This window comes from Leuresthes tenuis, unplaced genomic scaffold (assembly GCF_036924035.1).
Source record: "Leuresthes tenuis unplaced genomic scaffold, fLeuTen1.0.hap1 SCAF_1, whole genome shotgun sequence".
NCBI classification, from domain to species: domain Eukaryota; kingdom Metazoa; phylum Chordata; class Actinopteri; order Atheriniformes; family Atherinopsidae; genus Leuresthes; species Leuresthes tenuis.
Window position 1 is genome coordinate 8,032,338 of NW_027325355.1, and position 13,703 is coordinate 8,046,040.

The following is a 13,703-nucleotide window of genomic DNA, read 5'->3' on the forward strand; positions in this document are numbered from 1 at the left end:
ATGAATTATAAAAATCCCCAAATACATCCTTATTCTTATTGAATAATCTGGATTCCTGGAACATGCTTCCTCATACATTTGTGACATATGTCTTTAGATTTCTCTTTGTAACAAGTTTAATTTCTAAGATCTAAATCTGATCCAGACAACCATAATGTAATCTGACATATTCAACATGTCAAAATAAAACTTACAAGTAAATACAAACCGTAGATATATAAAAGTGCAAGAATAACAAAACATAACATGAACAACAAGTAAGAATTATGCTGCAGATATTAAAATTTCACACCACATCTCACCAATATTTCAATTTGTTTAAAGAAAATGACCTTTTAACCTTATTTTGATAAAATGATCCAAACAAGTGTGTAATTTTTATCATTTATTATTTTATTTAAACCCATAAATCAGTGTAATAACAATTTGTGAAGGAACATATATTCATATTCTTATCTGAATGACACAATAATGCTCTTAACAGTTGTGAGAACAATGCACTGATACTTTCAGTCAGTGCAGCTGTTCAGGATGGAAAGATACAGCTGTGCAGAAGGTAAATGAACTGTAATTATATTTTATTGATGTTAATATAATATAATGTACAGAGAAGATTTCAGATTTTTTTTACGGTGACAAAGTGCTGACTCGTCTTGTGTGCGAACGCTAAACTCTGCTGTTTCTTTCTCTCTGGATGTTTTGGTCTTTGTATTGTCGGCGATGTTTTGGCGTCATACATTTTTTTGTTTCCTCCACATTGAAGGCACCTCTGGTCTTTCTTCTGAGGGGTTAAATTCTGCTTGTTCTGGTGCTGCTGTGTCTTCTGTGGTCTGTAAGGGGGCAGATGTTTGGGAGTCCTCTGGATGTTTAGAGGTTGGTTCCATTTCAATGACAATGACAACTCTTTCTTGAATTTTGTTTTTGTGCTTTTTAGAAGAAACTATTCCTTTTGGTGGCTCTGAGACGTCTTTTGGTTGTTGGAATAATTCCATTTGGATGTGACTCATCAGTTCTGGGACCATGTCTGGTCCAGTCTGCTGAGCCAAGTCTAATGGAATCAATTCCTGGGTGTCTGCAGAAGTTTCTGTTTCTTTTTCTTCTACAGGTTCGGAAATCTTCTCTGTTTCCTGGACAATGAAGGATGATGAAATGTCCTCAGTGTCTTGTGGTTCCTGGAGTTCTGGGATGATGTCCACCTCTCTTTTTTCTTCTTGCTTGATGATGACAGATATAAATAAAGCCTTCATGAGTTCTACCACCTTCTTTTCCTGTCTTTGTTGCCTCCTCCTGTGCAGTTAGTTTGGAGGCAAGCTCCAAACTGGAGGCATTCTCTTCTTTAAGTTGCTCTTTCAAACTCTCTACCTCTTTCAGAACTGACTGATATTCAGTTTCTGCTACTGATGGTTTCAAACTTTCAAACAATTCTGCAGTTACTTCATTGCATTGCTTGAGCTCCTGCTCACACTTTCGACGGAGATGACGCTCACACATCAAACAGTTTTCCATGATCTTCAGGTTTTTCATGGAGCAGCTATTCTCTGCTGCGACTCTTCTGTCTTTCTCTCGAGTTAAAAAGAAATTCTTTTTCACCAGCTTTGTCTTGAGAATATCCATCCGATGGTATAAAGAGTTGATCTTGTCATTCTTCTGCTGGTAAGAGTCCTGTAATTTCTCTGATCCATCATCTTCTTCAGCAGCAGAGGAGTTAGAGGGAATCCCCTCAGCTTGTGAAACTGGAAACTTCCACTTGACGCGAACTACGGAGGCCTGGAGATGATCCTGCACAAGCTGGGCATCCTCGGAATGAGGAGTCCCAGCTGCAGCACAGACCTGGGATTGTTCTTTTTCCAACAGGTTGGTGGGTTCTTCATAACTTTGGTCACTGCTAAAAGTAATGGTATACGTGTAGAAATCCTCAGGCAAATCGTGGTCGACCATCAGGAGCAAGTAGATGGTGTTCTGGTTTGACTCATTTTGTCTTTGTCTTTAAACACTTGTCAAAATGACTTTTTAAGATAGTAAGTGAGAGTTGTTTTTAAGTGCTTGTCAAAATTACTATTTAAGATAATAAAAGTAATTAAGCGTTGTTCTTTGAGGCGATGTGAAACCGTTTGCTGTGACTTTCAAATCTGCTTCAAAAACTGGACGTGTTTCTTCAGATAAACTCCTGACGAACTGTGAAAAAGGGGTTAAAACATCTGGCTTATAGAAACTTTGGGTCCTTTGACACATTTGCATTGTGATGTCAAACAAAATCAGAGATGACATCAATTGTGATGTCACCATCAGTGATGACATCACAACTTTGTGATAAGAGTAAGAAAGAGCAATGGCGCTCTGTTCTCAGTCACCATCTTGTGTGCTGTTTTGCTCTCTTGTTCAGTTTCATGATGACATTTTTAAACTTTTTTTCTGTGAAATCTCAAAATCTTATTGTCCAGGTCGGTTTTAATGCATTAATTGTATGTTCTGGTACTCACGACTGCTTTCTTCATACCTCCACTGGAAAATTGGACCTTATTCTGTGATAATCTGCAGGATTGAAGGCTTCTGTTCTGTTTCTCTTCTGGTCTGTGGTTCCAACCACAGATTCTGGATGGAACTGAAGTCTAGATTCCAGAATGTTGATTTGTGTTCTCTGTTAATCTCTCGACGACTTCAGCTGAATACTTCGTGTCACTGTCACGTGGGTCCGTGTATTTGACGGCCAACCGATTTATCATTTTATTTTCAAAAACAAAAAATGAGCTGTTATTTGTGTTCCGACAGCATGTTTCAAGATGAAAACTTGGAATTGGAAAAAATTGGAAAATTTAGATTTTCAATATTTAATTACGGTCTGTGGCTTTTTTGGTTGTGACTCGGAAGCGATGCCATTCCCACACATTACGCACCCACGCAGCACATCAACAGGAAGTTGCTCAATCCTGTTGGGCAGGGGCTATATATACATATATATATATATATATAGTTGAAACCCTAAGAGAGCAGGACGTTACATGGCTCTCACACGCATATTGTTCCACATTGAGAAAGAAAAAGTCCAACATCTGGACACATCCATTTGAACACAGCGTCTCTAAAATCCTGTCCTGTATTTGCAAGAATCCATAATAGTTTGAACTGATGCATTTCATCAGTATCAATTGAATCAACCAGGAGGTGGAGGAGGCCATACACCAATCTTTGAAACTGCAGCTGTTTTATATCGCTGCACCTGGGTTTAGAATCACACTTGGCTCTGGTATATTTAGAACTTGGAGTTCTGGAAAGGAAGTTCAAATGTTGGAGGGCAGGTGTTCACATGAGGGACATCAGACATTTTAGGACACTACTGAGGCACTTATCAACCACCCTGGGATCATGCTAGTTCAGATGTTTTGCTTCTCTCCATGAGGACAGATTAAGGGGAACTTAGATTCAGAAGATATGGCTCCAGATGATCGTTTGATTTTCAGCAGCTTTAGAAACATCTGCGCTGCTGACCAAAGAAAAAACAAAACAACGATCACACACAGTGAGAAAAGGCTTAAGCTGTTACTGCCAGCTGAAATGACACCAAAGCGTCCGGAGTGGCGCTGCTGGGACGTGAATTTTGACACTCGAGGACAAGAATGGAGAGCATGAACGGAGCATTATGCACTGTCACTTCCTGTCTAAGCTACAGTAAGTGTATTGTGTACAGTAACAACAACATTCATTTTGACAATCCAAAAAGACTCTGTTGTGCATTTCTTGTTTTATTCTAAACTATAGTGTTTCATTCACTGATGTGCACTGACGTGTGTCGGTGAGGCATTTTCATCACATATGCTGTGACGTATTAGAACCGAGGTTATAACCTGGAGTCCTTCAGACCAAACCTCTGTCACTCCCTTCACATCCCAGGCGAGACATTAGGGGCCCACAGTGACACCCATCCCGGGGGCTTCACTGGGGGAAAAGATGGAACATTTCATCTCCTGAAGCACGAGGGCCGCGGGAAGCATCCAGATGTTCCAAAAGGATGATGGAGCATCTGAATGCCTCTGGAACATCTGGATGCTTCACTGTGTGGTGGTTGTAGGCCGTTGTGAGTGTGTGTGTGCATGCGTGTGTAAGTGTTTGTGAATTTGTGAGCGCACGTTATTATACGTGCATGAACGTGTTTACCTGCACGTGCATGTGCTACAAATACTGAACTGTAACACTGATATTTAGCAGCTCCTCAGTTACAGACAAAAGAGGAAACACAGAATGTTCCACATGTGGAAGCTGCTGTGTTGTGTCTCCTTTGGGTTTTATATGGCTATAAAATGACGTGTGGATTGACACTCAGATCTTTTAGCTCTGTGGCGCCATCTGGTGATGGAATGCAATATAACACAGAACCTCTGATCAATGAATGGATTGCACTGATATAGCGCTTCTCTTGTCTTGCTGACCACTCTGAGCTTCACAGTGAGCCTCATTCACATTCTCACACACAGTCCCACAGAAAATCACCGGGCTTTCTAATGATGGACAGCTGCTCCTACTGAACCCAAACCTCATCTAATCCCTCTGCTGTGATGCTTTACTGAGCCCACTGTACCCTGGACTCTTCAACATCAAAAGTCCATCTACTGTTGATTTATAAAAGATATCATTAAGATCTGTAAGGAAAGAAGGAAAATCGTGCTGACTGATAACTTTCCAGTGGATGTATGTGTGTGTAAGATTGGTTTAAAGGTGTAAAGATAGGGTTAAATGATGAATGTAAAGCTGTTGGTGGATGGAGGCTGGAGTTGTTTGCAGTCAGTTGGTGAAAGCTGCTGGTGGATTTGTTTGCAGGCAGATGGTGGAGACAAAAGTTGTTACTGATTTAAAAAAGAAAAAGAAATAACTTATTTTTCTTTTTTTTTTTTTAAATCAAAACTTAAATGTTGGAAATAATTTCCAGATTTGATCATATTTAACCATTGAACTCATATTTGTGTCAGACAGATTATTTGCTATCAAATAGATTTCTTAGATATTTTTTAGATGCTTTGGTTCACGTAAATGTCATAAAGGGAAGGATGCACTCCAGTCCCAGAAGACACATCCACAGTCAGAAGCCTGTCTTTAATTTTAAAGACCATTCATCTGAAAGAGTTGCATCTTGTGATAGAGACAGATGGCAGCAGGTCATCAACCACCTTGTGGTAGATCTGTAGGAGCTCCTCCACTGAGTGGTTGAGAATCTTCAGAGGGCCGTCGTCCTGCAGCAGAGACCTGGAGGGCTGCAGGCCACAAATGACACTGCCCACTGACACTTACTGAACAACATACTTTTATATTCCTACTCAGCAAAATGTAGAAAAGTTTCACTGTGACCACTTTGATTCTCTCCATTACATCAGATTTCCTGTGGCCACCACCAGGACAATCAGCAGAAATGCTTTGGGTGAACAGCCTTCCCCAGTGATGCAGATAAACGGGGATTACAGAGCCGTGCCTGTATTCAGACTGAATTCATAGCACATACTAGTTCATAAAGTACAAAGGAGACCAAGAGGACAATGAAAATACAAGTGAATGGTGCGGGAAAGAACCCACCCAGACAATTCGGACCCCATTATAGAAAATGCACATTTTCAGGTCATTTTACCTACAACAATCACAAAAAGTTGAGAGTAGCAATAAAAATATTTTCATTCAACCCAATAAAAGATATAGAATGTCCAGAAATCTCATGTCCAGAAATCCAGTTACTTTCTCAAGCTGTTCCTGTGATTCTGAACTCTCTCAAACATGATGCATAATTATGGAATGATGTTTACGTTTTGTCAGGCATCAGTAAAGAAGCGGAGAGCAAATATTTCCAGACTTAATCATTTAGTTGTAAAAATAAAAATAATTCCCTCTCCCCGTCGGGGAATCGAACCCCGGTCTCCCGCGTGACAGGCGGGGATACTCACCACTATACTAACGAGGAGATGACGTCTTCACTGTGATGATGCTTTCACGGCCCGTTGGAAATTCTAAAATTAATCATTTTTGAGGGAGACCATTGCTTATATCTGGTGTACTGGCTCCTCAGGGAATCCCATCTGTTCTTCATCTCTTTCGCTGACAGACAAAGTCAAACTGTGAGCAAAGTCACATTTATAAAGTGCAGACAGAGGTTATGTGTTATAAATTCAGCATATTATTAATTCAAAAATAATTAAATAAATGAAAAAATACCAAACAAAGCTGTTATTCAGCCATGAACAGCTGTGAGTTAACAGTATCATATCACTTGTATATCTTTGATTTTGTTGGACTTTTAAGCTTTGTGTCTTAAAGTATTCCATAGCTGAGTGCTTCTGTACAGCTCAGAGGCACATAGAGATTCATACCTGATATAAGTGTCTCCCCAACCTGCTGCCAGAGCTCTGTTTTTACAGCTTAGTTGGCATTGTGTTTTTCAGTGATGTCATAAAGAGCTCCTCTCTCTGAATCATGGTTATCAGCAGGTCCTCAGTTTGTTCACACCAGATGGGCAAGTTTCTGTCAAACTCTTGCTTGTGTGGAGAGATGCGTGATGCAAGAAGTCAGACATTTTGCTTCAGGGAGACATAAATAGTGAGAGAGCAACACTACTGTCTTGATGTGTTATCAGTGGTGCAACGAATGCTGGATCATATCTCTGGTCTGCTACCTGCTCATGAGTTTTGCTTTTAAATTGATCTCTTATTTCTTTTTTTCACTTTCTTGTCCCTGGTGGTTCCTGCAGGAATCCTCCCATGCCTCTGCAGTTATCTGCACCTTTAAAAGGTGGATAAGGCACGAATGTCAGGGAGGGTTGCTGCTCCTGCAGTTAGATTTTTACTGTCGTTTCCTTTGCCTCTTTTGTTTCTACTTGCAGTTGAGTTGCTAACAGGGCAGGAGGGTTGACAGTATCTGGGTTCATGGAAACACATGAGTCAGTTACAGAGTACCACAGCTTCTGAAGGTGCTGCTTAGGCCCGACACCTTTTTAGATTGAGGTGAAACAACTTTCAGAGAATTGGTTCAGCATTTCAGAGAGGAGATCTACTTCCTGATGACACAGCACTCACTGTTTTGGTTAAATAAAGCTGCCTCACCTGTGACTGCTGTGGTTTTCTTGCACAAACTGGGCGTGCACTGGACTGGACTGCCTGCAGTCCTTGCCCAATAGAGAAGGTTGGAGAACTTTGAAACAACCACCACCCCGTGCTGTTGCACACCTTAAGATGTGTTTGCAGGAAGAATGGAAGAATGGGACAAATGTGGGTCCACACCTGTCAGCTGTGGACAGGGCAGTAAAAGCTAAACTGGATAGATAAGAAATCTTTAACAATAGCAGTAAATAATAACAGCAGATTATGATGGCTTTGAGGGAATAAAAATGATTCAATAACCACAATAAATCAAATGTACATTTGTGGTAGAAATAGAAATAAACATAGTAACATAAAGTGTGAATACTGATTATATTCATTCTATATTTTATTTGTTCTTTAACCACAAAAAACAGTAGAAAGTGTATGGAAATAATATTTACAAACACACATGAATACACACATGCATGCATTTATACATTAATAATATAATAAATGTTTCAAAGAGAGAAAAATAAACAAGATCAAATTAAATGAATAATAAGATGTAAAAAAAGACAAAAAAGGAGACAGAAAGACAGGACTCTTCTTTGAGCTTCAAACGTATTTGATTTCCATCAACTGGTTTGATTGATATGTGATTAAAATAATTGTCAGAATTTGTTTCTGAGTCGTCAGTTTCATTTGATTGAGACGTGAGTTTAGTTCTCAGACTTGGTTCTGGAGGTCTTTACCTGTATATAAAAGCAGCACACTTCAACAGACCCAACGCTCTGACGTATATGCTTAAATAATACGTCATATTTGTGTTGTGTAGACAGTCAGATTGTCCCTTTTTGTCCCTTTGTTTCCTCTGCTGTCATCCAGAAACAGTCTGATGTCCTGTTCACGTTTTTCACCATGTCAAAACGCAGACTTGGGCTTGAGAAGCCTGTTTAACATTTATTCTGTTTTACCCTGAAAAGACAGAGGCCATGTAATACCACCTGGGGGTCTCTGAAAGGCGTATTTCTGCTCTCTTGGTGGAAATAAAACAAAAAAAGATGTGAGTTCACAACAGGTTTGTTACTGCAGCACATTTACAGCAGCTTAGAAGAATGAACTGGGCTCAGTTTGTCATTTTGCTCCAAGAAAGTATCAGAAAATATGAGCCAGCTCTGTTTCATTCATCATCATAAGTTCTGCTCATTAAGTAAATTCATCTTGGCTGATTGCAGCTCAGTGATTCCTCTCTGATATCACAGTTTGTCACATGTGCAGCAAACTAACTGCAGCTGACATCAACTGAATGGTCTCAGTTGAGCTGCAGGGAAACAAAATGTAAATGTATGTACAGACTGAGCTTTCTGTTCTACGGGGTATTTCTCAGACATTAAGAGAATCTTTGTTCTAAACTCAACACAGAATCAGGGAAGACAATCAGACGCAGACACAGGAGGAAGGGCAAGGTACCTGAAAGGAGAGGGACGTTAGTGATTTCAAAATAAAACAGGAAATGACAAGACAAGACATGAATCAAAACTTAAATCGTGACAGATTTCTTTTTTAAAAAAATCAGAGGTTTAAAAATACTTTTGACAGTAAAATTGCACATTGGAAAACAACTTAGACCCCAAAAAGTGACCAAAGTCCGACTGTGTTTGAAGTACTTGAGGGAACTGAAAAAATGACATTAACATTAACTATCATGACACAAGAAGCTCTGACAATGAAGACATTTTCTTAAAGTCCATGTGTGTGAAATGTTGGGATAATCTGTGTTTATATTTGAGTCACCTTCAAATGAAGAGAAGTTACAACACGAACAAGGGAACCCAGAGAAGGATGCAAGATTTGGATAGCAAGCATTTCCCAGCTGGTTGGCTATTGTCGTGCTTCCTGAGCAATTTACACAAGTCAAACAAATTCCCAACATCTGACACTGAAACACATGTTTGGTCCTGCAGTAAACCTGGAGATTAAGAGGGGTTTCCCCTTTTTTATCCTTTCAAAATAAAGAATGAGCAGATTTCTCACTCATGTTGGTCACAGGCCCATTATACGTGACTTACAGTTTATCATAGAGGGAGAAGGACCAGGAGAGGAGCCGTTCATCCCTGCACTCTGTGGGGCTACAGACCGGTGCGCAGCCGCAGCTTCTCTGCAGACTCAGACTGAGTCAAATGAACACGGAGCAAACGACTCCCCTGCTCCATGGAAATTTAACTATGGCTGCAGCCCTGACGTTTAATGTACTCATAAACAACTGTTGCTTTCATTCGCGTGACATATTTTTCCTTCACCCACACTGTATTCAAAGTAAAAAAAACTTCACCATTTCTCCAAGGAAAGACAGCGCCAGTGCATTATGAAGCTCATTTATCCTCCTCTCTGCGTCAGACACATTCATGCTGCGTTCACTGAAAAAAACGTTATTTCCACGTTGCAAATTTGAAAGTCCGGCCAAAATGCCATCCTGTCAATTGGTGAAAACGGAAAACTCGTGCTACAACATTTCAAATGTACTTTCAAAGTAATTAGGCTTTGGAACTGTAAAAAGGTTTTAAGAAAATCACAGGACTATGGTGGGAAACCGCCCAAACTCGCTTTAACCATGGCCAGAACAGGCCAACGTTAGGCCTGTTTGAGTCACCGTAACAAATATCTATTATATAGCTGCTGGAACCATATGTTTCTTTTATTTTTTCACCTAATTGGCTTGAGAGGCTGATGCTGATCCTGCACATGTTCTTCTCTCGTGTTGGTTCTATGCAGCTGAAAGTGAGACTCTCAGATAACTTAGTGTCTGTTGACCTCTTCTGTTCCCTGTGTGTAGTTTTGTGTTCAGCGTCACACAGAGAGACCGAGGCTGCTTAGTTAGATGAAATCATCACAAATTGCTCATTTTTAAACAGTTACATTATATTTTAGAAGTCAGAACACAGTGATAGATGTTGTTTCAGCATCTATAAAAAGCTGATTTGTGACAGATTCTCTCGCTTACGGCCATACCACCCTGAACACACCCGATCTCGTCTGATCTAGGAAGCTAAGCAGGGTCGGGCCTGGTTAGTACTTGGAAGGTAGAAAAAGTGCACGTGCAGCCACTTTAAACTGTCAAACAGGCAACTTTATATCTAACAGCAAACACTGAGAGCTGCTCTGCAGAATAAATACTTTTACTGGTGGAAGTGTTAGTAAATGTTGCTGATGACACTTTGATTCTTTTACCTGAGTGAGGTTTTAGATGCAGAGGCCCAAAAAATACTGAGGTCATGAGTCAGAACTTCTACTCGGGTTCAGGGGCTCCCCTGGAAATTTATTTAATTCCATTATTTAAATCTGGCCATTTTCAGAGTCTTAAAGGAACAAAAACAACATCATAATGACTTTTAGGTTTATTTGTTTTGTTTGTTATCAGAGAACATCAGCCTCATCCTAAATGATTTGCAAATGAGTTACAATGTAAAACTGGAGAATGAATTTCATCAAGTCATGGATTAGGAATAAAAGGGAATGAACTTTCCTGGGACAGAGGGATAATATATACAAATTAAACTTTGATTCATGTTTCCTTGCTATCCGAGTAGGACGCTGGGCTGCAATACAAATATCTCCACATTAAAATGCATTTTTTCTCACAGTCATCTACCACTTAAACTGCTCTCCACCTACATGTTTAGCTTGATGTGCTCCTCTTTCAGTGACTGGTGTGACTGACTGACTCACTAACGGTAACAACATCAAAGTCCGACTTGTGTGGTAGTTACCATAGCGACAGTGCATGTTGTCGATGACGCGCAGCACGTCTGCCCAAACTGAGCCACTGTTTTATTAAACAGCCCTACTCTTGGCTCTTCAAATATAAAATCACCACAATTTCAGCAACAAAAAAAAAATTAAAAATACAGAGGACACGACCTTGGTGTCCTCTATGGTAGTTACTGCCTTGCTCCTATGATTAGATGGAGAGAACAGCTGATTTTCCTTTGCCTGCCTTTTGTGTTGAAGGACTGAGTCACACAGTTTTATCAACCACATATTTTATTTTTTGGACGTTTTTGAAAGAGTATCCATACCAAGGAGTAAAATTGTACAATCCTCTTTTTCCTAAATCAGTACCAACTTGTGCGCACCGCATGGAGTTGGCGCTCAGATCCCGGCCGGCAGAAATTGCTGCTCCTTGATTGGATGATTGGTTGGCCCATGGGTGGGCACCGGGTTAATTGTGCAGGCTTTTGAGTAGTTCTCCTTGTTGCTGATTGTTACCATGGGATTGTTTTTCCTGTTTCCTTCTCCTTTGGCTTCTGTGTCCAAATTCCAAATGGAGAGCATGGAAAAATATATGCATTGCAAATTAATATGGAAGAAGAAACCAAATAGATTCAATTAGTGACACCCAGAGGTGAGAAGGTAAACAGCACAGACCCTCTCAGCTGAATGTTTCACTTTTTCAACATTAACCAATTTAAGCCCTCTCTTTGGAATTGGTCAATCACACACTCTGGTGTGACTAACCTCATCCACTCATCTTCTTTCCAGAACACAAACATGACAGCACACCTGAAGGTTCCACTGAGATTTGAACTCAGATCACTGGATTCAAAGTCCAGAGTGCTGACCTTTACACCATGGAACCCCTTCCACAGGCAAACTATGCTCTTATTCATGCAAATGCTTGACAATATAAAGGTTTAAAGCAAAGTGGGGTTTTTTGGTCAATTTTTCAGCGGTGCTCTTACAGCTTGTATTCTTAATATGGGCACGACAGTCAAAGGTTAGAATCTGCCTGTCACGCGAAGGAATGGGGTTCGATTCCCTGACAGGGAGGGTGCCATTTTCGCTGAGCAGCTGGTGGTTCACCAAATTCCGTTTCACACCTCAGCATTGGAGAATCTCATGAAAACCTGCAAAAATGACTTTACAACAGAGATTATCTGCTGGAAATGCATTCTCACAGAGCTCCAGAGAGTTGCCTGGGGACAGCTCATAGGACGCAGGGCGGGATCCGCTTTTGTACGATGCAGAACATTTGCTGTTTTCTTTCCAGCATGTCAAGAATAGCAGATGAGGCTCCCTCCTATCCATAATTATGAATATGTTGATGTTGCCATCAGTAACGTGCAGTCATACATCTACACACAAGAATGAAATAAAGACCTTCCGCGTGTGAGGCGAACGTGATAACCGCTACACTACGGAAACTGTTGCCGTGCCTACTGTTGAGAATTCCAACAGACATATAATAGATAGATTTATCCATTATCATTTTTTAGTTGATGTTAGTCATCAAAAAGTCAATTTTAATCATTCTTTGGGAAAGTACAGTGATGTCATGTCCTTTGATGACATGTTTCCATTGTGATGTCATGCAGAACTGTGAGGTCATAATCAGTGATGACATCACTTCTTTCAGCTTTATGATCTTAACTGTAAATAATATGCAGCACATGTTCATAGAGCCCAGGCAATGGTGGGAAACATGGATTGTATGAATGCTGTGTGAAATGTGAATGAAAACAGAAGCAGTGACCTGCAGATCCTTTATATATATGTGATAACTGAATCTGAATGTATCAGTGTCCAGGTCAGTAATAATGTATTTATTGTATGTTACGGTGCTCACAGCTGCTTTCTGCACGCCTCACCTGGAAGTATCTTTGAAGCTGCTTTATATGTTGTCTACACTGACTGTGAAGCAAAAGTAACACAACAGCCACATCTTCCGGCTGTTCTCAGTGTTTCCAGCACAATGATTCAGCTGTTTTCATGCATCAACATAATATAGTAATAACAGTGTAGTTATGGTTGTTTCTATTCAGAGCTGCTTACAAGCAGAATGGGATTATTTCTACGTGTCAACATACAGTGTATAACATCATTTCTAGTACAAATCTGACTTTGAAAGATGTTAAAATGACAGAATCAGCATGTAAATGATAAAGTGTCTTCCTGTGGATGTTCTCAGATATGTACAGTATGAACACTGTGATCCTTTCCCACATGTCCCAGTATGTTTGATTGTGTTCCAAGTGAGGGTCAGACTGGAGAAAGTGTCATGAAGCTGTCACCCTTAAACAATCAATAAAAGCTCTGAATACAAAAGCATTTCAGTGTCATCTCTATAAGTAATGATGAAAGAAGTAAAAGCTTCAGCTGCACCTCCTGAGCTCTACTTTCCATATTGTTTACACTGACTGTGAATCAAAAGCAGCACAACAGCCACATCTTCAGCTTGTTGTTGAAGAGCTGTTCTGACAACATTCACAGCCCAATAAGCAGCACAGTGACAGCAGTGTAGTTGTGTTTGTGGGTCAGAGGAAATCTCATGTTCCAGCCAATCAGGAGCCAGCAAACTCCACCTGGAACAAACACTGTCTGTCTGTGTCTCTCCAGCGCTGGTTGCTATGGCAGCACAGCTGATTCAGGACCAGTTAACACTGACCAGGAGAGTTGGTCAAAGTGTCTCCTTCAGCTGTGGAACTGACCAGTGTGATGAAAACTGGATATACTGGTACCAGAAGAAAGAAGCAGAAACATTCACAGTGATTCTGGATATTAATAAAGATAGTGGTGATGTTTATAAAGGTTATGGTCATCCTCAGAAAGATGATTTCTCAGCTGTGAATAAACAGAATGGCTGTGAGAGAGCAG

General features: G+C 40.3%; 1 protein-coding gene and 2 non-coding genes across 3 annotated transcripts in view; 1 reads left to right on the forward strand and 2 right to left on the reverse strand.

Annotated features, from left to right (window-relative positions):
* LOC140294994 (protein NLRC3-like) overlaps positions 1-13,703 on the forward strand; it is a 334,914-nt gene that overhangs the window by 156,020 nt on the left and 165,191 nt on the right. The gene's annotated exons all lie outside the window — the stretch shown is intronic.
* Positions 5,867-5,938, reverse strand: trnad-guc (transfer RNA aspartic acid (anticodon GUC)). The gene has a single exon. It is a non-coding gene; the product is annotated as a tRNA-Asp (tRNA).
* Positions 11,617-11,688, reverse strand: trnaq-uug (transfer RNA glutamine (anticodon UUG)). The gene has a single exon. It is a non-coding gene; the product is annotated as a tRNA-Gln (tRNA).